Raw genomic sequence first — 23909 nt, forward strand, 5'->3', positions numbered from 1 at the left:
TTAAATTTTTATCAAACTATACAGTGAAATTACATTTAGTCCTTACAGTTAATAATTTCATTATATCTAGGTATGGCAGCCTTTGCACTTTCTGAATTAAACACAGATGGGTGGATGAGTGAGGCAAAAAGCGTTTTTTCTGAATGTGAACTGATGTATACAGTTCAGGGTGCATCTCTCAAAACTACCTTCAAAAACCTCAATAGATTGCATAAAGATTATACTAGAAGTTGGTGGGAGATCCAGAGTCTGGAAAACTATTTAAAGAACAAGATAGTTCCCAGAGGTCTCAGGGTCCCCATTGTCCCAGCATCAAGATTAAAAACCGCTAATATAAAAGAAAGGTGGGAACAGGAGATTACAGGGAGCTCACTTAGGCTGATGCAGATTTTGGTAGAGGAAGAAAAAGTCCAGTTTGACTTTATTAGTGCTGAGCTTAAAAAAGAGATTGAGGCAGCTAAGTCCCTGGTAGATACCCCTGGCTTTGATAAAAGGGACAAAATCCTCCAACAAACTTTAGAAAGGTTTACTAATCATCTAAAGGAACGTAAACACTTCCAATTCCAGAAAGACCTACAGGAATTTAGGGAGAAAAAAGCGTATGATTTTGTTACTACACAACAACAGCAATATCAACAGACCAATAGGGGGCCGAGGGAATCTGACCCTTCCACATCAGAGAGTGAAACTACAGACTCTGAAAGAGTGGGCCCATTTTTTGGTGGTGGTGGTGGGAAACAAAAATTTAGGGGAGGAGCAAGGGGTAGAAATAGAGGCCGTGGGAGAGCCTCTTCTAACAGTGGCAATAATTTTTTAGCCAACAATCCTCCCATTTCCCGCTATATGCTGAGGGGACAAAAGGATTAGTGAAGGGGAATAATATGGATAGGCTTCAAATCATTAACCTTTCTGAATATAATTTGAGTGCATCAGAGATTACATTATTAGAAAAGGGACTTTCTTTTGTCCCTACAGTTAAATTTGACTCATTTTCGTGGATAAAAGATCTCAACTTATTTGCTCGTAAACTCAAATGGATAAAATTTTTTAAACACCGTAATAGGAAAAAATGTATGGAACTAGGGCGAGAGGAGTCTGATATGGAAGGCCTTTCAGCCCTAGAGGGGTTACTAGAGGAATCTGGAAGAGCTCCAGGTATAGGTCCCTTCACCAACTTAAAAATGAAGAGCAAGAAGCTGCCACCTATAGGAGACTTTACCAACGTGGATTTATTTGTGGATATGGTGGGAGATGAGATCAAAAGTCTTAGTCAGGATAGTAGGGGCATGGATAACAACTTGTCTTGGTCTGAACGATTAGCTCTGACCACTCTAGAGAAAAAACAGAACATTGTTTTAAAGGCATCTGATAAAGGTGGAAACATTGTGGTCATGAGCAGGGATGATTATAAGAAAATGTGTGAGGACATTTTGTTCAACCATGACTGCTACACCATTTTAAAGGATAACCCTACGGCACTATTCAAGAAAGAGCTGCTGAGCATCTTGAGTGATGCAAAGAGCAGATCTTTGATTAGTGCAGGTGAGTTCGGGTTCCTATACCCACAATTTCCTGTTATGGCGTGTTTTTATAGCCTGCCCAAAATCCATAAAGGGTATCCTCCCTTACGTGGCAGACCCATTGTTTCAGGCATCAATAATTTAACTCAAAACGTGAGTACATATGTTGATCAGGTGTTGCGTCCCTTTGTCTTGAGTCTCACGTCATATGTACGTGACACTATGGATGTCTTGAAACAGATTGACGGTATTTCTCTGGAGAAAGATACAATCCTGGCTAGTCTGGATGTTGAGGCGTTGTATTCATCCATACCTCACAAATGTGGTTATAAAGCGGTCGAGTATTATCTGGGATCTAGAGGTACTCAGTTTGCAGCTCATAACCAATTTGTTTTGCAGTTACTACAGTTTGTTCTTGAAAAAAATATATTTATTTTTGAAGACAAAATTTTTCATCAGCAATGTGGTACTGCAATGGGGAGTCCTGCTGCTCCCACCTATGCAAATTTATTTCTTGGCTGGTGGGAGGAGACAATTGTCTTTGGGGACAAATTTGTCAAATGGACGTCATCCGTTGGATTATGGATTAGATATATTGATGACGTGTTGATCCTCTGGAACTCTACAGCGGATGAGTTCCATAGGTTTGTGGCAGCCCTCAACAACAATGAGGTAGGACTAAAATTCACATGTGAGATCAGTGAGAAAGAATTGTCCTTTTTAGACTTGAAAATCACAAAAACAGAAGAAGGCACAATCCGCACCAAGGTACATCGGAAAGAAACAGCAACTAATAGTTTTCTGCAATGGAATAGCTGTCATCCTTATTCCCTCAAACGTGGCATTCCGAAAGGCCAATTTATGAGAGTACGCAGGAATTGTAGCTCTATGGGTGATTTTGAGTGCCAGGCCCAGGAACTCAAAACAAGATTGAAGGATAGAGGCTTCCCCAAGAGTGTTATTAGGAAGGCCTATGAGGGAGCAAGGGATGCAGATAGGCAATGTCTCCTGGTCCCTAAAAAACGGAAAGAAGAACAGGTCACGAGACTCATAGGCACCTATGATTCAAAACAAAATGACATCATGCAGATACTGAATAGGTATTGGCGTATCCTCAGTTCTGATGTAGATTTAGTAGATCAGATCACACAGAGGCCGTCTGTCACATATCGGAGAGGGAAAAACATAAGGGACAGAGTCATGCATAGCTGTTTTGACCCCATCTCACCTAGGGGTACGTGGCTGGATAGACAAATACCAGGCACTTTTAGATGTGGTAGCTGTAAAGCCTGTGAATTCATTTTTAAAGGGAATAGCTTCACTAGTGTCGTTACACAGAAACAATACAACATTCGGGATTATGTCAATTGCAAGACAGCGGGAGTGGTCTACCTAATCACATGTCCATGCCCCCTTAATTATGTGGGTAAAACAGCACGACAATTTCGTCGCCGTATTAGGGAGCATGTTGGAGACATTATCCATGCTAGGGACACCCCAATATCTAAGCATGTGCATGCAAAACACCAAGGTCAGGCAGCATGCTTAAAGTTTCAAGCAATTGAACTTGTTAGACCCCCTAAAAGAGGAGGGGATTGGGACAACTTGATTTTACGCAAAGAAGCACAATGGATCCATAGACTGGAATGTATACAACCAGCAGGTTTAAATGAGCAGACTAATTACACATGTTTCATCTAATATGCCTTACCATTCCCCTGTGGGTGGCCTATCTCCACTGGGTGCCCATAGGGTGGGTGAATTCATATTTGTCTAATATACTAAGTATTGAGATGGCCATATGGGTCAGCCGATACATTTAGGGATCGCCTTTCAGTCCCTCCTGATATAAGGGATCTAGTATTCATGTCCACCTTTAAGTGTTTATTTTTCATTTGAGTTGCTCTGTGAGGTAGTCCACTTGCGGTGGTTCAACTGTCCCGCAAGATATACTTACAATACAATATCGTGTAGCGCTTACCTCCTCGTGTTTGGCAGTCCGGGCGACTTGTCCTTGGCTTCTACTGCGCCTGCGCGTTCGGGTTGATGCGGCCGATGATGACCCCTGGTTGTCAGCTGACGGCGGGGGGTCACATGGGCAGGTGTCACGAATCGAGAGGGTGCTGGGATTGGTCAGTTCATGTGTTGCCGCCTAATACGAGGGGTGGAGTTTTAGCGTTTATAGTAACCTAGCGCCTGCAATGAAGTATGCCGTTGACATCGATACGTGCATCTTGCCGTGACGCACAGCAGAATATCTGCTGTTGAATATCATTATCGCTGGTGAAGAGGCCAGAGTTACCAAGATACGGACCCCTGAGGATGAGTATCTGAAACGCGTAGGGTCGTTTATTGTTTATGGAATGTTTGCATTGGGGACAGTCATATTGTGTTACACCCAGCACTAGGAGATCCGATTTATTCGGACACCTGTGCTTTATTTGGGGATTGTACTACTGGTGTGCCCTGGATATATGCTGATTCCAGATAAAATATAGTTACAAACACCGAGATATATGCATCATAATGACTCAGTGTTTTTTGTTTAATACATTTTTTAATAATCACGGTGGGGCTTATGTCACAGTGGTGTGTTTACCCCTGTTTTTAACAAGTTACTATTAAAAGGTATTTTTTACTCAATTGTTACTTCAGTGAACCTTATAAATTCTTTCATATTGTGGGAGCACAATTAAATTTTTATCAAACTATACAGTGAAATTGCAGAAACGATTATACCAGGGGGTAATATACAAGCAGGATCCTTCTCAGAAGGAGAATTGGCCATGAAACTACGTGACAGTGCATCAGCCTTAATATTTTTGGACCCAGCCCTATAGGTAACCAAGAAGTTAAATCTGGTAAAGAATAGCGCCCATCGAGCTTGTCTAGGATTAAGCCTCCGGGCAGATTCTAGGAAAACCAGATTCTTGTGGTCAGTAAGGACCGTTACCTGGTGTCTGGCCCCCTCCAGGAAGTGACGCCACTCTTCAAAAGCCCATTTAATGGCTAAAAGTTCGCGGTTGCCAATATCATAGTTACTCTCCGTGGGCGAAAACTTCCTAGAGAAGTAAGCACAGGGGCGGAGATGGGTGAGGGAGCTGGTACCCTGGGACAAGACGGCCCCCACTCCCACCTCGGACGCGTCAACCTCCACAATAAATGGCTCCCTTTGGTTGGGCTGAACCAGCACGGGGGCCGAGATAAAGCACTTCTTGAGGGTCTCAAAAGCCTGGACGGCCTCAGGAGGCCTGTGGAGGACATCAGCACCCTTGCGAGTGAGGTCCGTAAGAGGCTTAGCGACGACCGAGAAGTTGGCAATAAATCTTCTGTAATAGTTAGCGAACCCCAAAAAACACTGTAGCGCCTTCAGGGAGGCAGGTTGGACCCATTCCGCCACAGCCTGAACCTTGGCAGGGTCCATGCGGAATTCATGAGGAGTGAGGATTTGACCCAAAAATGGTATCTCCTGTACCCCAAACACACATTTTTCGGTTTTCGCAAACAGATTATTTTCCCAGAGGACCTGGAGGACCTTCCTGACATGCTCCACGTGGGAGGACCAGTCCTTGGAAAACACCAGTATGTCATCAATGTACACTACAAGAAAATTTCCCAGGTAATCTCTCAGAATTTCATTAATAAAATTCTGGAAGACGGCAGGGGCATTACACAACCCAAAGGGCATGACCAGGTATTCGAAATGACCTTTGGGCGTGTTGAACGCAGTCTTCCACTCATCCCCCTCTTTGATGCGGATAAGGTTATATGCCCCCCGTAGATCGAACTTAGAGAACCATTGGGCCCCCTGAACCTGATTAAAAAGATCCGGAATCAAAGGAAGGGGATACTGGTTCCTTACTGTGACCTTATTCAAGTTCCGATAGTCAATGCACGGCCTAAGACCACCATCCTTCTTCCCCACGAAGAAGAAGCCAGCACCTACAGGAGAAGTCGAGGGACGAATGAAACCCTTGGCCAGGCATTCTTGGATATACTCCCTCATAGCTTCACGTTCAGGACATGAAAGATTAAATATCCTACCCTTAGGAAGCTTAGCACCAGGTACCAAATCGATGGCGCAATCGTAATCTCTATGAGGGGGCAACACCTCGGAGGCCTCCTTAGAAAACACATCAGCAAAGTCCTGAACAAACTCAGGTAGCGTGTTTACCTCCTCACGGGGAGAAATAGAGTTATCCGAAAGACATGACGTCAGGCATTCACTACCCCATTTGGTGAGATCCCCAGTATTCCAATCAAACATGGGATTATGCAGCTGCAAACAGGGAAGACCCAATACCAGATCGGACGATAATCCCTGCATCACCAGTACAGAGCACTGCTCCAAATGCATGGAGCCAACAAGGAGTTCAAAAACAGGAGTATGCTGAGTAAAATAACCATTAGCAAGAGGAGTGGAGTCGATACCCAGTACCGGGACAGGATAAGGCAAATCAATAAAAGGCATTTTTAGAGACATAGCAAATTCCACAGACATGATATTAGCAGATGAGCCAGAATCCACGAAGGCACTGCCAGTGGCAGACCGGCCAGCAAACGAGACCTGAAAGGGAAGCAAAATTTTATTGTGTTTCATATTAACGGGAAATACCTGTGCGCCCAAGTGACCTCCCCGATGATCACTTAGGCGCGGAAGTTTTCCGGCTGCTTATTCTTGCGCCTGGGACAGGTGTTCAGTTGATGCTTGTCATCCCCACAATAGAAGCAGAGACCATTCTTCCTGCGGAACTCTCTATGTTGTCGAGGGGACATGGAGGCCCCGAGTTGCATAGGTACCTCCGAGTCTTCCGTGGAAGAGCGAGGAGACGGGACCTCGGGGGGAATCGCAGGGAAGTCAGAGGGGAAAACATTGAAACGTTCAAGCTGACGTTCCCTGAGACGTCGGTCAAGTCGTACTGCTAGGGCCATAACCTGGCCTAGGGAGTCAGAAGAGGGGTAGCTAACAAGCAGATCCTTCAGGGCGTCAGATAATCCTAACCTAAACTGGCACCTTAAGGCCGGGTCGTTCCACCGAGAAGCTACGCACCACTTTCTAAAATCAGAACAGTATTCCTCAACAGGTCTCCTACCCTGACGTAAGGTCACCAGCTGACTCTCGGCTAAGGCAGTCCTGTCAGTCTCGTCGTAAATGAGTCCGAGGGCAGAGAAAAAACGATCAACGGAGGAAAGTTCAGGGGCGTCAGGAGCCAAGGAGAAGGCCCTCTCTTGGGGCCCTTCCTGGAGTCGGGATATAATGATACCCACCCGCTGGTTCTCGGAACCTGAGGAGTGAGGTTTTAGACGGAAGTAAAGTCTGCAACTCTCCCGGAAGGAGAGAAAAGTCTTAAGGTCCCCTGAGAACCGGTCAGGTAACTTGAGGTCAGGTTCTAGAGGTGAGGTGAGGGGTACTACTATGGCAGCGTCAGGCCTGGACCTGTAGGGAGAGGCCCTGCATCTGCTGGGTCAGGGTCTCAAGGGGGTCCATGATAGCGTCAGCGTAGGAGAAATGGTAGACTAGGTATGGGCTTGTGATTATGTTATGGCAGGAAGGAGGTGAAGGGAACAAGTGAGCCCTAATCTACCCACCGCCCTGTCCCTGCCTACTTGCAACGACCCGCCCTAGGCGACGGGGTACAACTTGGCGGCGGTCCCTACGCTGACTAAGTGCAAGGGGATACAAACAGGGAACAAGCAAGGGAAGGGGCAGTAGCCCACGGAACACCGTGAGGAAACGGAGTGGTGAACGAGCCAGTCAGGATCAGGATGTAATGGAGTATACAAACGCAGAGCACGGAGCAGGAAGCAAGCCAGGGGCAGAGCGAAGCAGGATAAGCGGGAACAGAAGCAAGGCAGAAGCACGGCAGAAGCAGGCTGGAGCAAGGCAGCAGTGGGGCCAGGAAACCAAGAAGAATCACAAGCAATGAGGAAGAGAAAACGGCAGGTATAAATGGACAGGGGGCGGAGCTAACTCCTGACTGACCAGGCCGCGATAGGCTCTCCCACTCCTGAGCCTGCCACCCTGATTGGTGGGAGCCGGTGTCAGTCTAAGAGGTCTGGCCTCAGGTGTCGACTGATTAATCCTGGGAGTATCCACAGACGTAGTGCCTGGCAGATCCTTTACACGTACACTCCTGGTTTGACTCGGCTTGTTCACTACTCTTGATGCTCACGGTATTGCAGTGGGCAACTGCCCCATTTCCCTTAGCTTCTGTGTACCCTTGTCTGTTTATCTGTCGTGCACTTATTGAGCGTAGGGACCGTCGCCCAGTTGTACGCCGTCGCCTAGGATGGGCCGTGCAAGTAGGCAGGGACTGAGTGGTGGGTAGATTAGGGCTCATCTGTCTGTCTCCCTACCCTGTCATTACATTATGTCTCTGAGCTCTACAGGCAGTTCCTTCCTCCTCATGGCTTGGTTTTTGCTCCGATATTCATTGTCAGCTGTGAGACCTTATATAGACATATAGAGTATGTCTTTCCAAATCATGTCCAATCAAATGAATTTACAACAGGTAGCCTGCAATCAAGGTGTAGAAACAATTCAAAGATGATTGAGAGAAATGGGAGGCCCCCAGATCTAAATTTCAAGTGTCATAGCAAAGGATCTGAATACTTATGTCCATGTGAAATTTGCATTTTTCATTCTTAATAAATTTGCCCAAAAAATTTAAATTCGGTTTTCACTTTGTCTTTATGGGGTATTGAGTGCAGAATGATGGGGAAAAACTTGATTTTTTTTAATTTTATTTTAGCACAAGGCCTCAACATAACAAAATGTGAAAAAAGTGAAAGGTCTGAAGACTTTCCAAATGCACTGTATATATATCTGACCATGCAATGTTCGGCACAATTCAATGATAAGGAATGATAATTAAATTGTATATTGGAAATATTGAGAGCCTCTTATCAGAGGTGCTCTTTGTAACATCTCACTGGGATTTTCTTATGTGTTGTCGGTACAGTAGAGGGGAGACATCTCACCATGTATGGTTGGAAAGTCTCTATTAGTATATTCCTATCATAGATCCCTTTTGACAGGTGAGGTGAATGTAGGAATGAGCCACATTCATCACTAAGAAACCAATTCTGTAGCTCCAGGAAGAGTATCTAGGCAGCCTGCTTTATTTGACATTAAGATCCTGACACTTTCTTGATTAACTGCTGTAATATGTGACTCAGCAAACTAGTCTGGTGGAAATGAGTTTCAAAAGTAATTCTGTGTCACTCGCTGAGTAAAAAGTAAAAAATATGCTTCAGAAATGCGAAATGCTGCAATCCATATTTCACTACAAAATTATCTCTGTAACATCTAAGTATGGTCCCCAAAGAAAAACAATCTACTACCAGAGTGGACTGATCTGTAGAGAGGTTATAACTGGTCCTTATATAAGTAATGTACAGAGACTTATTTGGAAAGTTGTACAGGATAAAACTTGAATGATATAAAGCACTTTTTTACATATTTTACATCTACTTTTTAATAAATCAGTAATAACATAAGTTTCAAACAATGAGCATGTTTTAGTAGTCATAACAGATATTGGACTCGTTTCTGGTTGTTCTGTCTGCCGATACCTGTGCTCATTATCCTTCAGGTGCTCAGAATCTTTATCATCTCCTCCTGAGCTCTCAGTCTGGCTTAGTACTGGTGTACGACTTCCGTTGTAGCCTGTTCTTGAGTTGCCTAAACCCAAAATTTCATGTAAATTCTGAGTTACCCTTGATTCTCTTATTCTATCTCCAGTCGCTGACAATAAACCTGTTTGACAATTCCTTAACTCACTTGTCCTTACTGCTTGACTTTAACCTGATGCGTAACGTAACTGTCATCACCTGTGACTGACTACATGGCTACCTCCTATGAATTAGATCCCGATGTGTCTGCATCCCGGACTGGCAGCTCCAGATCGGCTACAAGTCATTGCAACATTATTTGTATCATGGGAACAAGACAATTATCTTTCAATGTCTGTCCTTTTATTAACAACTGTCCTGCACTGAAAAAATAATTGGAACTCTTGTCAGATAGACACAAAAATATCCGTCTATGGCAGGCTGAATATGTATAGCCATTAAATACTCATTGCACATATGTGTGTGTCCTACTTATATAACATGATACGATCCATTCTCTAATGAAGCATCAATATGTTACCAAACATTATAGTAATTATGAAGAATGTGAATAAAAGATTTTTCAAAAATAATTTATAGCAACTTGATAGGAGAGGTCAAAACAAGGTATAATAATAACTGGTCAATTTTTTTTAAAATTCTTGCAGAAATTCAAATTTTAAGCAATGTGCATTCAAAGAGCCTGTCACACACCTTGCCATTATTCAATTTAAAACAAGAAACCTCTATTACTCATACCGGTGTGGCTTTTGCAGTATGATTTGTTTAATTGTTTCTCAAGTCCCGGATTTATTGTAGACTACTGCTCTTCTTCTTCTTCCTCTTTCTCTATGTAGCGTAATCCTTTTTGCTTCTAATTCAAGTTTTCAAATGTCGACCAAAAAAAAAAAAGAAAAAGAAATTGACAAGTTATATAGATGAGTAAACGACACTTTCCTCTCAGTAGTCAGCACTCACACATAGTCGTGTCTTAAGAAGGAACCACCCCGACCTAAAACCATTCAACTACATAAACAGCAACTAAAAAAGATGTTTATGTAGCGCTGCTGACACTTCGTTTTAGCTATTGGCAGGGGTGACATGAGTCAAGTCCACACCAATCAGACATTGATGACATAGCGGGATCCTGCTAATTTAACCCCTTAGATGCCATGGTCAATAGCATTAGAAAGCGGGGGCGACCCATTGCCCCTCCCCAACATGATCGCCGGATGCTGATGGTTGTCATGGCAGGCTGTGGACTGATAAAGGCCCCCAGTTCTGTGATTTTAGTGCCCCTACTAAGCCCTGCCAATAGGAGCCAACAAAAATCACAATAAACCACAATACATAAATATTGCGGTATATCGTGCAAGCACTCTAACGATCGCTGGTTCAAGTTTCTTGGTGTATTTAAATATAAAAATAGTTTAAAAGTTAAAAAAAACTAAACTTTTTACGTTTTCCGCCAAAAGCTATGTTAAATAATACAAAAATTAACATAATTGGTATCATCGCGTCCATAAAAGTCTGAAATATTACAATATAACATTATTTATCCCGCATGGTGATCAAAAGGAAAAAAATTATAATTAAAACGCCAAAATTGCTGTTTTTTGGTCACCTCATCTACAAAAAAAAAGGAATAGAAAGTGACCAAAAGTCTTTTATATCCCAAAATGCTACCAATAATAGCTACAGCTCACTTCGCAGAAAACAAGCCCTTACACCGCTCATCTGGCGGAAAAATAAAAAAGTTATGGCTCTCAGATTATGGCAACACATAACAAATTTTATTTTTAACAATTAATTAAACATTAAAAAAAGACATACATTTGGTATCACTGAAATTGTATTGACCCGCAGAATAAAGTTTACATGTCGTTTTTACCGCAAAGTGAGCGCCGTAAAAACGAAACCCAAAAACCTATTACACCCTCAGAAATAATTTTTTTCAAGTTTCCCAGTGCATTATATAGTACAATAAATGGTGCTGTGAAAAACTACAACTCAGACCTGCTAAAAACAAGCCCTCACCCTCCCCGTATGGCTATATCGATGGAGAAATATTTTTTTTTATGGCTTTTGGAAGGTGTGGAGGAAAAAGCGAAAATGGAAAAACGAAAAATGGCGATGTGGAGGGAAGGGTTTATTTTGTAAAATGTTATCAACTCCATGTCAGTATTGACTAATGATGTTCCTATTAATGGTGTTCATTTCTCCATAATGTTCTGTGTTTTTCACACGTATTCAGGCTGATGACTTCTGGGATGGTACCCATCCATTTTTTTGCTGACTCAGCTTTTTCTTTCCCTTTTAACTATGTCTAAGCTGCCCGCCTTTTTCAATGAGTTAAAGCCACCCTCCGGTCTCAGGACAAAATTATAAATGTTATGGGGTAAATGGAATAATATTACCTGGCACCCTTCATTTGCTGCCCAATTCCATGGATCTGCCATTTTAGGGTCCCCTCTGTGTTGTCTCAAAATGGCCACAGCGCTTCCCAGACTAAGACACTCCCATGTGAGGAGCTCTGGCCAATCCAAGAACATCGGGAGTGTCTCAGACACAAAGTCTAAAAGGCGCTGCAGCCATTTTGGGACAGTACAGAGGGGACATTAAAACAGCGGATCCGCTGCAGAGGGGCAGAACTGCAGGGCATCAGATATTATTACTCCATATACACCATCATATTTAAAGCGTTGTCCTGGAACCGGAGGATCGCTTTGAGACATCATATGTCCAAAATAACATCAGTAATTTGTGCTGCAAGCAGAAAGTTTAGTCTAATTTGGCTAAATATCTATTTGGTGTTTTTTCAACCATTAAACCATTTTTTACATGTATGTAAATTTCCATGAAAAAGATGTACTTATAGACTAAAGATATCTTATACCAAAGCACAATCAGCATTTGTCCTGCACACCTCCATTTCTGTCACCTGCCTTTGACTAGACTTTGCTCATATAGTAATAGAAGGGAGTAGGTAAAGGTTGTGGAGTTCTTGATAGTGTTATTAGCCCTTTAAACCTTGTTCCAGTAATGAAGCAAAAGAATAGCAACAATTATACACATGAAGATGCCTGATGCATTGGCTAGTAGTGGTGTATATGCAGGACCACATGTGGGGCCACAATAAGGGTATGTGCACACACAAAATCAAAAACGTCTGAAAATACGGCGCTGTTTTCAAGGGAAAACAGCTCCTGATTTTCAGCCGTGTTTTAATCAAACTTGCGTTTTTCACGGCCGTTTTTGGAGCTGTTTTTCTATAGAGTCTATGAAAAACGGCTCCAAAAACGGCCGAAGAAGTGACATGCACTTCTTTTTCGCGGCTGTTTTTTTACGCGGCCATTTTTCAAAAGGGCCGCGTAAAAAACGCCCCGTCAGAACAGAATGCCGTTTTTCCCATTGAAATCAATGGGCAGATGTTTGGAGCCGTTCTGCTTCCAATTTTTCAGCTGAAAATAGCCTGTGTGAACATACCCTAACAGTATATATGACACCTAAAATAAACGAATGAGTCCTTACAGGCTAATAAGAAGTAAAAATAAAAACAGTATTTCATTGTATATACATTAAAAATTAGATTAAAAAAATTAGTCCTACAATGACAAACCGGGACGGCAATGAGTGGTGTATATATATTAAATTCAAATCTTACAAGTTTAAAAAAATTTCCCCAAATGACTAAAGCAATATACCGGACTACATAGTAAAGTGCCACAGTGCAAACATCAGATAGCCATGATCATAAAGTCAAACAGCATTGTAGATGTACATACCCATGTTGATAGCACCACAAAAGTGGTGTACACCCCGACGCGCGTTTCGGCTTAGAGCTTTCGTCTGGGCTTAATAACTACAGCGCTCCTGTTAAACCCCCTTCCACTAATTATGCAGAAGTTTGTTCATGTGCTGTAAATTGCATCATTCAGATGTCTGGTTGATCTGTCATGGCGAAATGTGCTGTGCATACGTGTATACTACCATTGCTTCCTGGTCCGGACGTCAGATTGTCACTAGCTTAGGGATTTCATATAGCGATGATTCTACAACAGAGTACCTAGATGGATCAACGTCACATATAATTAGTGAGGTGCCGTTGATTGACATCACTTATACCTCTAGGTACTTTGCTGTAGAATCATGAAATCCCTGAGCAAGTTCTCCCAGCAAGGTGTATGACTGCGGCGATGCGTCTAAACCTTTGTATCATCTTTACTGTGTAATTTGTGTTTTATCTTTTATATGCAACTTGCATTTCATTTTGAGTCATGAATTAGCTCACCAGATTGTCTGAATGTTTTTGCTGTTGTAGTATAGTAGCTTACACTCCGTACTGTGGTCTGTTGCGGTGTACCATGGATATGCTTATCTTTTATATTGTGATTGACTAATAAAGATTTTCCTTTTTTTAACTTCTTAGGCCTTGAGTTGTTTATAGGTTTCTTTAAAAAAAAGATGGTATACCCATCGGAGAGTGCAAAATGTGCCAAATTTTTTAAGAGACATGCGCCTTATAATAATTTTGGCCTAAGTCTCACTAACTGCCCCCTCTCTTTTGACTGTCATAAAATATATCAATAGTAGAAAATGTGCACCATTGGCTCCTTTATTCTATATTACAGGTTACCTTATATTGCTGGTACCTGCCAACAAGATGGTGATCTGTAGCTCAGTACACATTGTTACATAATAAGATGACATCAACATTGTGACATCATAGGATTCCAGAATACTAATGCTGCTCTGTGTAACCGGAGCTCAGAGCACAGATCAGTAGATGAAGACGAGAAGAGAGGGCAGAATACAGAATACAGGTAACTCCATCACTTTCCTGAAGTCATGACATACAACATACGACATCTACAGGATAAGGCCTCATGCACACAACCGTAAAAAATCCCGTTATTACGGGTCGTAATTACGACCCGTAATAACGGGCTCATAGACTTCTATTGGCCACGGGTACCTTCCCGTTTTCTTACGGGAAGGTGCCCGTGCCGTTGAAAAAGATAGAACATGTCCTATTTCAGGCCGTAATAACGGCACGGGCAGCCCATAGAAGTCTATGGAGCTCCCGTAATGACGGGTGGCTACGTGTGTGCACCCGTCCAGGGTGCTGAAAGAGTTAACTGATCGGCAGTAACTCTTTCAGCACCCTGGACAGTGAATTCCGATCACAATATAGAGCAACCTGTAAATAAAAAGACGTTCATACTTACCGAGAACTTCCTGCTTCTTCCTCCAGTCCGGCCTCCCGGCCGTTGCCTTGGTGACGCGTCCCTCTCGACATCCGGCCCGACATCACATCACATGCTGCAGCGGTCACATGGACTGCCGCGTCATCCAGGGATGTCGGGCTGGATGTCAAGAGAGGGACGCGTCACCGTTGCCTTGGTGACGCGTCCCTCTCTTGACATCCGGCCCGACATCCCTGGATGACGTTTCAGCCCATGTGACCGCTGCAGCCAATCACAGGCCAATCACATGCTGCAGCGGTCACATGGACTTCCGCGTCATCCATGGATGTCGGGCTGGATGTCAAGAGAGGGACGCGTCACCAAGGCAACGGCCGGGTAAGTATGAATTTCTTTTACCTTGGAAAGGGCTGCCCCTTCTCTCTATCCTGCACTGATAGAGAGAAGGGGCTGCCGATTAGTGCAGTGCAATTTTGCATTGAAAACGTGCCCGTAAATACGGGTGGAATACGGGTGACACCGGAACCATATTTACGGGCACGGGTCCGTAAATACTGGTGCAAAACGGGTCGAATACGTGTGACACCGGACCCGTATTTACGCCAGTATTTACGGGTGGGAAAAAATACGGTCGTGTGCATAAGGCCTAAAGAATTAGATATCAATAGAATTCATCATTATCTTTCTTCTTTTTTTTAAAAATATGTATTTTATATTTCCAAAATTATAACAACAACAAAAGAATAAAGCAAATAACAATATCTTCCATGGAGAAAACATCTCGGGACATTGTGGTATCAGTATATAAGGTATGAGATACATATCATGTGATCATTAATAAAGTCTTAATTGATACACAGAAGAGATTTTGCCCAAATAAACGAGTATCAAAGAATACGGAATCACGGAACATAAAACCTTCAAAATAGATCATGGGAAGGGGAAAGGAGGTATGGGGGAAGGGAAGATGGACACATGTATCTTTCATATTTCATCATTAAGCATTCAGGAAGGAAGCATCATAACGTAATTGGTGCCACACCTGTAAATTGATGTACCAAGTTGTTGAGTTAAATCAATCAATGAGTTTTTGCCTTATATTAGATGGTATAAGGGGTATGAAGTTTTCCCACAACATAAATAATTTTTCAGTTTTGTGTTCTTTACGAAGGGAAGTTTTCACCCAATCCATTCTAAACAGGCATGATAGTTTCTCCAGGAAAAAAATGGAGAGTGCGGGAAACATTGCCTATTCAGACCTGCAAGATTGCCTTTCTAGCGTCCGCGGAAATGTAGTACAACAGTTTTTTCTGATGCTTCTTCGGGATATGTCTCATAGAAGAAGTAAAATACCAAATATTTCCCATTCCAAAGTAAAGGGGCATTGTACGGAGAGTGAGTCCGATACGAACTGCTGTATGCTTTATTCTTCATTTTCTTTGTAATATTTATTTATTACTTGCCTCACATCCATTACATGTAGCATGACACAGTAGAATAGGAGATATATGTATAGTACGGTAGGGAGAGTTTCTGCCTATAGTCCCCCCCCCCCCCTCTATTCACTCATTGAATAAATTGCTGTATGTGGTTACGTGGTATATAATACACATTCTAATATTATAGCCTCTGTATGATCAGGACATAGATAAAGTATATTATATATTATACAGTGTGTAGGAAAACTAGTGCAGACAAACAGTGGTGTTGCCCATAGCAACCAATCAGAATCTAACATCAATATTTGTCGCTATGGGCAACACAAACTATTTTTTGTCCTCACTCAATTTTAGAAAGACTTACTAGAACTAGTGCAATGGAAAAGTGGACATGTGACCTACAGAACAATTAGGCTGCTGGTTTCAAATTCCAAAAGGCTGTTGGAAAAATAAAAGCTGATTAGTTGCTGTGACAACCACTTTTCTCTGGCTTTACATTCTCCACAGCAGTGAATATGTATATTTCATCATCATACTTATTAATAAGATTATTATTATTATTATTATTATTATTATTATTATTATTATTATTATTACATACTGGGCATAGTATAGGCACAAAGTGGGACGAGTTAACCGCATCAACCAATCAGAGTTCAGCTTTCATGTTCTACATTGCAATGGAGAAATAAGACATCGAATCTGATTGGTTGCTATGGGTAACACAGCTATTTTGTGTCAGACAATTCTAATGTGGCTGTGACATCACAATATGTCTGGGGGAGTCTTATCATGCAGTGTAAGGGTATGTTCACACGCTGAGTAAAAAACAGCTGAAAATATGGAGCTGTTTTCAGAGAAAGCAGCCTCTGATTTTCAGGCGTTTTTTAAGCTGAAAATGAAGCTTCTTTTAATATGGAGCTTCTTTTGAGGCTTCTTTTTAGGCTGGGTTCACGCAGAGTTTTTTGCAGGCGGAAAATCTGCCTCAAAATTCAGTTTGGAAGTTTGAGGCAGATTTTCCTCTGCCTGCACGCCGATTTCCGCTGCGCTTTTCACAGCGTTTTTTGCCTGCAGCCATTGAGCACCGCGGGCATAAAACGCAGCGAAATACGCTTTCTCTGCCTCCCATTGATGTCAACATCATCCCAGGAGGGCGGCCTATATGACGTCAAAGGGATGGTCTCCTGGAATGACGCTTCTCCTGGGATCACAGGCTAGCAGGCCAGGAAGTGCTGCAGTTTTCCGCACCACAGTTCTGTGCGCTTTTTCGCCCGGAATTCCCTGCAGCGCACATGACACACAGCCTTAGGCCTTATTCACACGAGCATTGACTACGTCCGTGTGATGGCCGTTAAAACAACGGCTGTCACACGGATGCATGTTTTTCAATGGGGCCTTTCACATGGCCATTGTTTCAACGTACCGTGTGAAGGGTACGTTGAAAAATAGAACCTGTCCTATTATCTTCTGTTTTCATGTCAGTTTCCCCAAGCTCGTGTGAATCTAGCCTTACAGTGAAAAAACATGGTATAATAAAAAAAAATAATTTTAAGTCCCCAAAGGTCTTTTCTGACCTTTTAAAGGACAAGCCATAATGATAAAAAAATGAAAGTAAAATAAAGTAAAAGTAAATTAAATTTAAAATGACATAAAATACCCACCCCAAAAAAAGTTCCTCACGCCAATCATTGTCTTAACAAAAGCCCTGACCTATTTACCCTAAAATAGACATGTGATATCTTAAAATTTACAATCACAAATAAGAGTTCTATTTTAGGGCAAAACGATATTATTTCAAGAAAAAATTAGCTGAAAGGTAAAAAAATACTATTATTTTCAAGCTATAAGCCCAAAAATTCTAAAATAGCAAAAAGGATGTGTACAAAAATTATGAAAAAATAAACCTGCATTGTCTACAAAAAATAGTCGCAAAAATTATGTCGCTAGCCCAACAAATATAAAAGTTATAGCAGTTTAACTAATGCGTGCTAAAGATGGCTAAACTGCGTGTGGTCCTGAAGGCTCAAAACAGCCCGGTCCTGAACTGTTTATCGGATAATATACCGTAAGTATTTACTAAAACAGACATGTCAGGAGTGGAGACTCTTTAATTGTTATGTATTCAGCCTGTGATTAGCGCTGTGTTCTCTTGTATAGTTTGCAGCGTTACAATTCTCTGTAGACCGAGTGTAGACCTGGTATCTGTATGACGGTATTAGTAGTTAAATTGGTACTTGTATAGTGGTAGCATAGAGTTCTCCCTGAAAAAGTGAGTGTACGCCTGTCCCTGATCACTTCATTAGGTATTTTATGCTCCACTTTTATTTTCCTTCTTGTGTTGATGGTGTGGTTTATATATTCAAGGGGGAGGTGACCCGCATGACCAAGTTGCGCACAGCTATTTGTCTGAAATATGGGGGCGATATGGTATGTCGGCTGGTGGGGTTTGTGTGCCAGGGCTGCTTTTTAGTCCCGGTCCGGCTCTGGTTTGATTGTGTTGTTATACAGTATATCTAGATTAATCTTGTAATCATCACACTCCCTATTACATATTTTATATCTACATACTTTTTGTCACTTTTTGCATACCCAACTTTAAGGTTTCTAATATGGCTTAATTTGTTCACAATATACGCTGTACTTGTATTGTGCGGCCTTCGCCCAGCTTTATAGTATCTTTTACACATCTAACATTATAGTTCATATTGGTCTCATATATTTAAGGTTATATTCACATAACAATATAGTTTTGCTTCATGGCCCTCTCATGGCTCTGCTGGGTAAATATGCTATTGCTCATCTGTGTGTTGTTTCAAATAATTACAGACCCAGTTAAGTGCGCATGTGCCCACATCCCTGACGACCGACTCCCTGTCGGGTATCCAACATGTGACATACACATGCCGGATACATGTAATCACATGACTGGCGTCTGACGTCACTGGAGGACCAGAACAGGGAGCAATGGTAGTATACACACACAGCACATGTCGCCATGACAGATCAACTGGGTATTTGTTTTTAAAATGATAAGGATTTACAGAACATGAACCATCTTCTGCTTAATTGATGGAAGGGTATGTAAATGCAGTGCCCTAGTTATTGAGTACCATCACCAGACAAAGGCTCTAAGCCGAAATGCACGTCAGGATGGTGACCTCTTTTGTGGTGCAATCAATATGGGTATGTACTTCTACGATGATTTTTTACTTTATGATTATTGGTATCTGATTTTTGCACTGTGGCACTTTGTTATGTAATCTGGTCCATTACTCTAGTCATTTGGAGGAATTATATTAAAGACGTTGGGCAATCCCCAAAAAATTGATGGCCTAATATCTGATCTATCGGGGTCCGACTCCCGGCACCCCTGCCGATCTGCTGTATTGCAGGAGCCGCAGCGCTCCTACAATTCAATTTTTGTATTTCTCACTCTGCGAAGCACCGACACACTTGAAGTGGCGGTTTAAAGTATTACAGCCTTCTCCCATTCACTGCAATGGGAGAAGACTGTAATACTGTGAACCTCCGCTACATGTTTGTCCGCAATTCACAGTGTGAGCAGTAAAGGAAATAAAGGAGAAACAGTGTCCGTATGAGCTCAGCGGCCCCTTTAAAACAGTTGATCGGGGAGATGCCAGGAGTTGGATCTGGACCGATCAGATATTGATTTCCTATCCTGAGGATAGGCCATACATTTTTTGGACTGGAAACCCCTTTTAACTCGTAAGATTTGAATTTAATATATATACACTACTCATTGGCGTTCAGGTTTGTCATTGTGGGACTCATTTTTTTAATCTAATTTTTAATGTATATACAATAAAATACTGTTCTTATTTTTACTGCTTATTGGCCTGTAAGCACTTGTTTGTTTGTCTGTTTTGGGCTTGCTTGTTCCAGTAATGGTTACCAAAATTGACATTATGAGTTTGAGTTGCAATATTTCCAGTGTCAGGCAGAATAATAGCTTATAACAAATTTTTATTTGTCAAGTTAAAGAAAAATCTTCCTCTTTAAGTAATAAAGGCAGTACTACATCCCTGTATTGCTCCAATCAAAGTTATTAAACCCTGGGATAAAAGGTTTTGTAGACATATATATGATGGAAGATGAAGCTGAGTGAGCTGTTTGTTCAGGCAGATAGAGCATATTGTGGAAACAAATCCTGATAACAGTATTGGCAAACACACAAATCAAACTTGAAGGCATAGCTACTGTAAATTGTCATGTCACCAATCAATCCTACATAAGAAAGGGAAACAGATGTTTATATGCGAATGTGGAAAGCAGATGATCAACACCACAAAGAAATGTGTGAGGGATCACAGAAAATTCATTGAGGCTTTTTAAAGGGGTCCTCTGCTTTGGACAATCCCTAAATGTTAGAAAGTTCCCTTGACAATAAACTAATCACAAAAGTGTAACCCTGCAGGGACCCCTAGTGACCATCTGTAATCTGTGGGGAAACATGGCAACAAGTGTTCAATTTCCCTGCAGCGCCACCACAGGAGAAATTAAGCTTTACGCAGTGCCCATTCAAATACATAGGTTGTCTGTGTAATGTGCGACAGGGCTGGTCCTCCCGGATGAAAGAGGCTCTTTGTAACCGCTCTCCGCCCTGAACAAGAGATGAGGATCCTGAACAGGGGACCCCTTCTATTAACTTAGAATTCCACAATAGGGTATATGAAAATGGATTTTCTTATAGGATAATCACTTTAAAGGTAACCTGTCACATTTAGCATGCAGTCTGACCAGCGGGCAACATGTTATAGTGCCGGAGGAGCTGAGCAGATAGATATATAGTTCTGTTGGAAAAGATTTGGAATAATCTGTAATTTATTCATTTAAATCCCTAAATATTCTGGGTTTAGGAGTCCAGTGGGTGGTCCTGTTCAGTGATTGACAGCTATCTCTGTATACACACTCATACAGGGAAGGCTGTCCATCTCTGATTAGGACGGAGCACTGGACTCCTTACCCCAGAATATGCAGGGGTTTAAATTAATAAATTACAGATTATTCCGACTCTTTTCCAACAAAGCTATAGCTCAATCTGCTCAGCACCACCCGCTCTATAACAGACTGCCCATAGATTGGAGAGGAATTTCAAGATGACAGATTCGCTTTAAGGATGTCTTCTCACATTCTGTGTTTTACTTACAAATTTAAATCTGTTCATGGATTTCGTTTTTTGTTCTCCTATGACAACTATTATTGTCCTCCATTTCTCGTCATGCAATTTTATTAAAATTCAGCTTTTCTACCCAATTTAATACCTCAACATCGATACCCAGTCTACTCTATGCTCTTCACCTGTTTTTTTTATCTTTACTAATGGCCTCCAACCTATTTTCACTTTGGTCTTTCTTACATTTTTGTTCCAAACTTTATGTCAAAATTATATTCTATATGTTCTACACCAGTTTTCTGTCATCAAAAAGTTGCAAATGCTGCAAAAGTCGCAATTTATGCAAAAATTAGGCAGTGCTGTTTAGATTGAGGGTATCACCAAAAAAGTGCCTCAATAGAATAATTTGGTCGAACACCAAAGTCATAGTTTAAACACATATGCAGAAAATCTGTGTTAAATGACCCAAACATTTTAAAAATAAAATAGTTTTTATTGAGACATGATAAAAATACAAAATACAGTTAATAGCATCAAAAATGGATTAAAATATAAGTCCTCACAGTAAAGAAAATACGGATTGGGCTACTGGCCATAACATCTATACCATACAGAAGTACATTGTAAATAAACAGCCATGGGGAGTCACATAACAAAAATAAACAACTGTGAAATAGACCATCAGAATCGACAGACAGAACTGGCAAGGTAGCCAAAAAAAGAATAAAAGAGAAGTTGACAGACCATGCAGATATACAATGGGGTAAAGAGTAGCTACGTGCCAGGAGCCCACTTACACCCAACGCGTTTCGCCACCAGACTTCGTCAGGGTCTGTCAACTTCTATTCTATTATTTTTTTGGCTACCTTGCCAGCTCTGTCTATCGATTCTGATGGTCTATTTCACAGTTGTTTATTTTCGTTATGTTACTCACCATGGCTGTTTATTTACAATGTACTTCTGTATGGTATAGATGTTATGGCCAGTAGCCCACTCAGTACTTTCTTTACTGTGAGGACTTATATTTTAATCCATTTTTTATGCTATTAACTGTATTTTGTATTTTTATCATGTCTCAATAAAAACTATTTTATTTTGAAAATGTTTGGGTCATTCAACAAGATTTTCTGCATATGTGTTTAGATTGAGGGTGTCACGAAGGGTCTGTGGACCCACTGGGCCGTACCGCCTTGGCGGTAAGGCAGCTGGCCAACAGGGCGCAGGTCTGAGTCTATAGTATATAGGATACCTGTGGCAGCACGGACAGTAGCTTGGTAGGAACTAGGCAGCAGGTGGACGACAGGCGTAGGTAGGCAGTCAAGCGTGGTATCCAGCACAGCACGACTATAGCAAGCACGGCACTAGATCGGGATACAGGAACAGGAAACACTGGGAGCAGGAAACACTAGGGGACCAATTTGCATAGACCGACTAAGGGATACACAACAACGCTCAGGCATAGAACTAGGGGGCTGGACCCCTCTTATAGTCCAGGGTACTCACGGTTCAGAGGTCGTCCATGAGGTCCGGTGCGCGCGCACCCTACGGGATCCGGCAGAGGTGAGTGGATGCGAGCGCTGGCATCTCCTGAGGAGGAGGCTTGGGCCACCGCTTGCCGACTCGTGGCTGCGGCTGTCAGCGGGAGGTTGGAGCTGACAGCCCGCAGCCACGGACATTACAGAGGGTATGTTCACACGCAAAACAGAAGAAAACACAGCTCCCAGGCCAATTGGGTAAGTTTTATTCGGTCTTGGGTGTACGGACATCAGCCACAGTTTCCACACTTTGGCCTCTCTGTCAAGCGACACACTGGTGAGTCTCATTAATCAAGAAGCTTTTTGCTGTCTTTTTTTAGTTCCCATAGTGGAATTATTTGCTTTTCCCAGCCTAGCACAATATTCTGTTTCACAGCAATGAGGAGAAAGGATAGTAAGAGAAACTAAGCGTTGGACAGGCAGTCAAGCTTGATGGACATGTGTCTTTTTTCAACCGTACTAACTATGTAACTATGTAATCTTGGCATGTAAAATAACGAGGGCATTTCAGACAGAAGTATGTAGAGATTATTGGGTCTGTAAAGTGTCAAAGGCCACCAGGCCCAAGTATGAGAGCAGATGGTGGACTTTGGTAATATGGCGATCCATCCTGTACCGGAATGGTTGAGCCAGAGGTTCATGAGAGAGAGATGAAGAGATATAAGATTGCCAGTAAACTTTACAGAATCCCACAGAGAAAGGAAATGCTTCACAAGGGGACTAATACTCGAGGAACGGTTCTTCGTGTGGAGCAACATTAGAGAGCTAATGAGAACTTTGTCTAAGTTATGTATTTCCAGCCGTACCCATAGAGGGAGCTTAGTTGCTGCGTGAAAGAATGTTAACTGCACTAAGTGTCTTCCTTCCTGTAATCTGCTGTCCACCCGCTGTTGTCAAGCAAAACCACGGTCGTGTGCATGGCCCCATAGGAATGAATGGGGCCATAATTCTCCCGTGTATGGGGCCTTAATAACTGTATGTATTTAAGTTTCTAATATACTTTGTTTTTCTGTTCCTCACCATTTACAAGATATTTGTTTCCTGTCATTGACTGAAAACACTCTTGTTAACATTCAGAGGCAGCAAACCTGTAGATATTTAGTCCCGCTCCCAGTTGAAAAGTGGATACAATTTTATCCAGTCTAGGCAATGCTCTGTGAGCTTAAAGGGAACCTGTCAGTGACTTCATGCTGCCCCTCCGAGGGCAGCATAAAGTAGTGACAGACGCACTGTTTTTAGCGATCTGTCACTTATGTCTGATAGTTAAAGGGGTTTTCCAGCCAGTAAAAATTGATGGCCTATACTTAGGATCGGCCATCAAAAGCTGATGGCTCGGGGTCCAACTCCCGGGACCCCCGCCGATCAGCTGTTTTGAAGGGGGAGCAGCGCTTGTACGAGCCTCCCCTTCATCTGTACTTGCTCACTTTGAATCATCAACATGGATGTAGCGGCGATTCGCAGGT

At 42.1% G+C, this 23909-nt stretch overlaps 1 long non-coding RNA gene across 1 annotated transcript in view; it reads right to left on the reverse strand.

The window, feature by feature from the left end:
• Positions 1-23909, reverse strand: part of LOC142760740 (uncharacterized) — a 96607-nt gene that overhangs the window by 39067 nt on the left and 33631 nt on the right. The window contains exons 2-3 of the long non-coding RNA XR_012883386.1: positions 9894-10008; positions 9096-9204 (exon numbers count right to left, since the gene is read on the reverse strand). This is a non-coding gene — a long non-coding RNA (uncharacterized LOC142760740). The remainder of the gene's footprint in view (positions 1-9095; positions 9205-9893; positions 10009-23909) is intronic.

This window comes from Rhinoderma darwinii, chromosome 4 (genome assembly GCF_050947455.1).
Source record: "Rhinoderma darwinii isolate aRhiDar2 chromosome 4, aRhiDar2.hap1, whole genome shotgun sequence".
NCBI classification, from domain to species: Eukaryota; Metazoa; Chordata; class Amphibia; order Anura; family Rhinodermatidae; genus Rhinoderma; species Rhinoderma darwinii.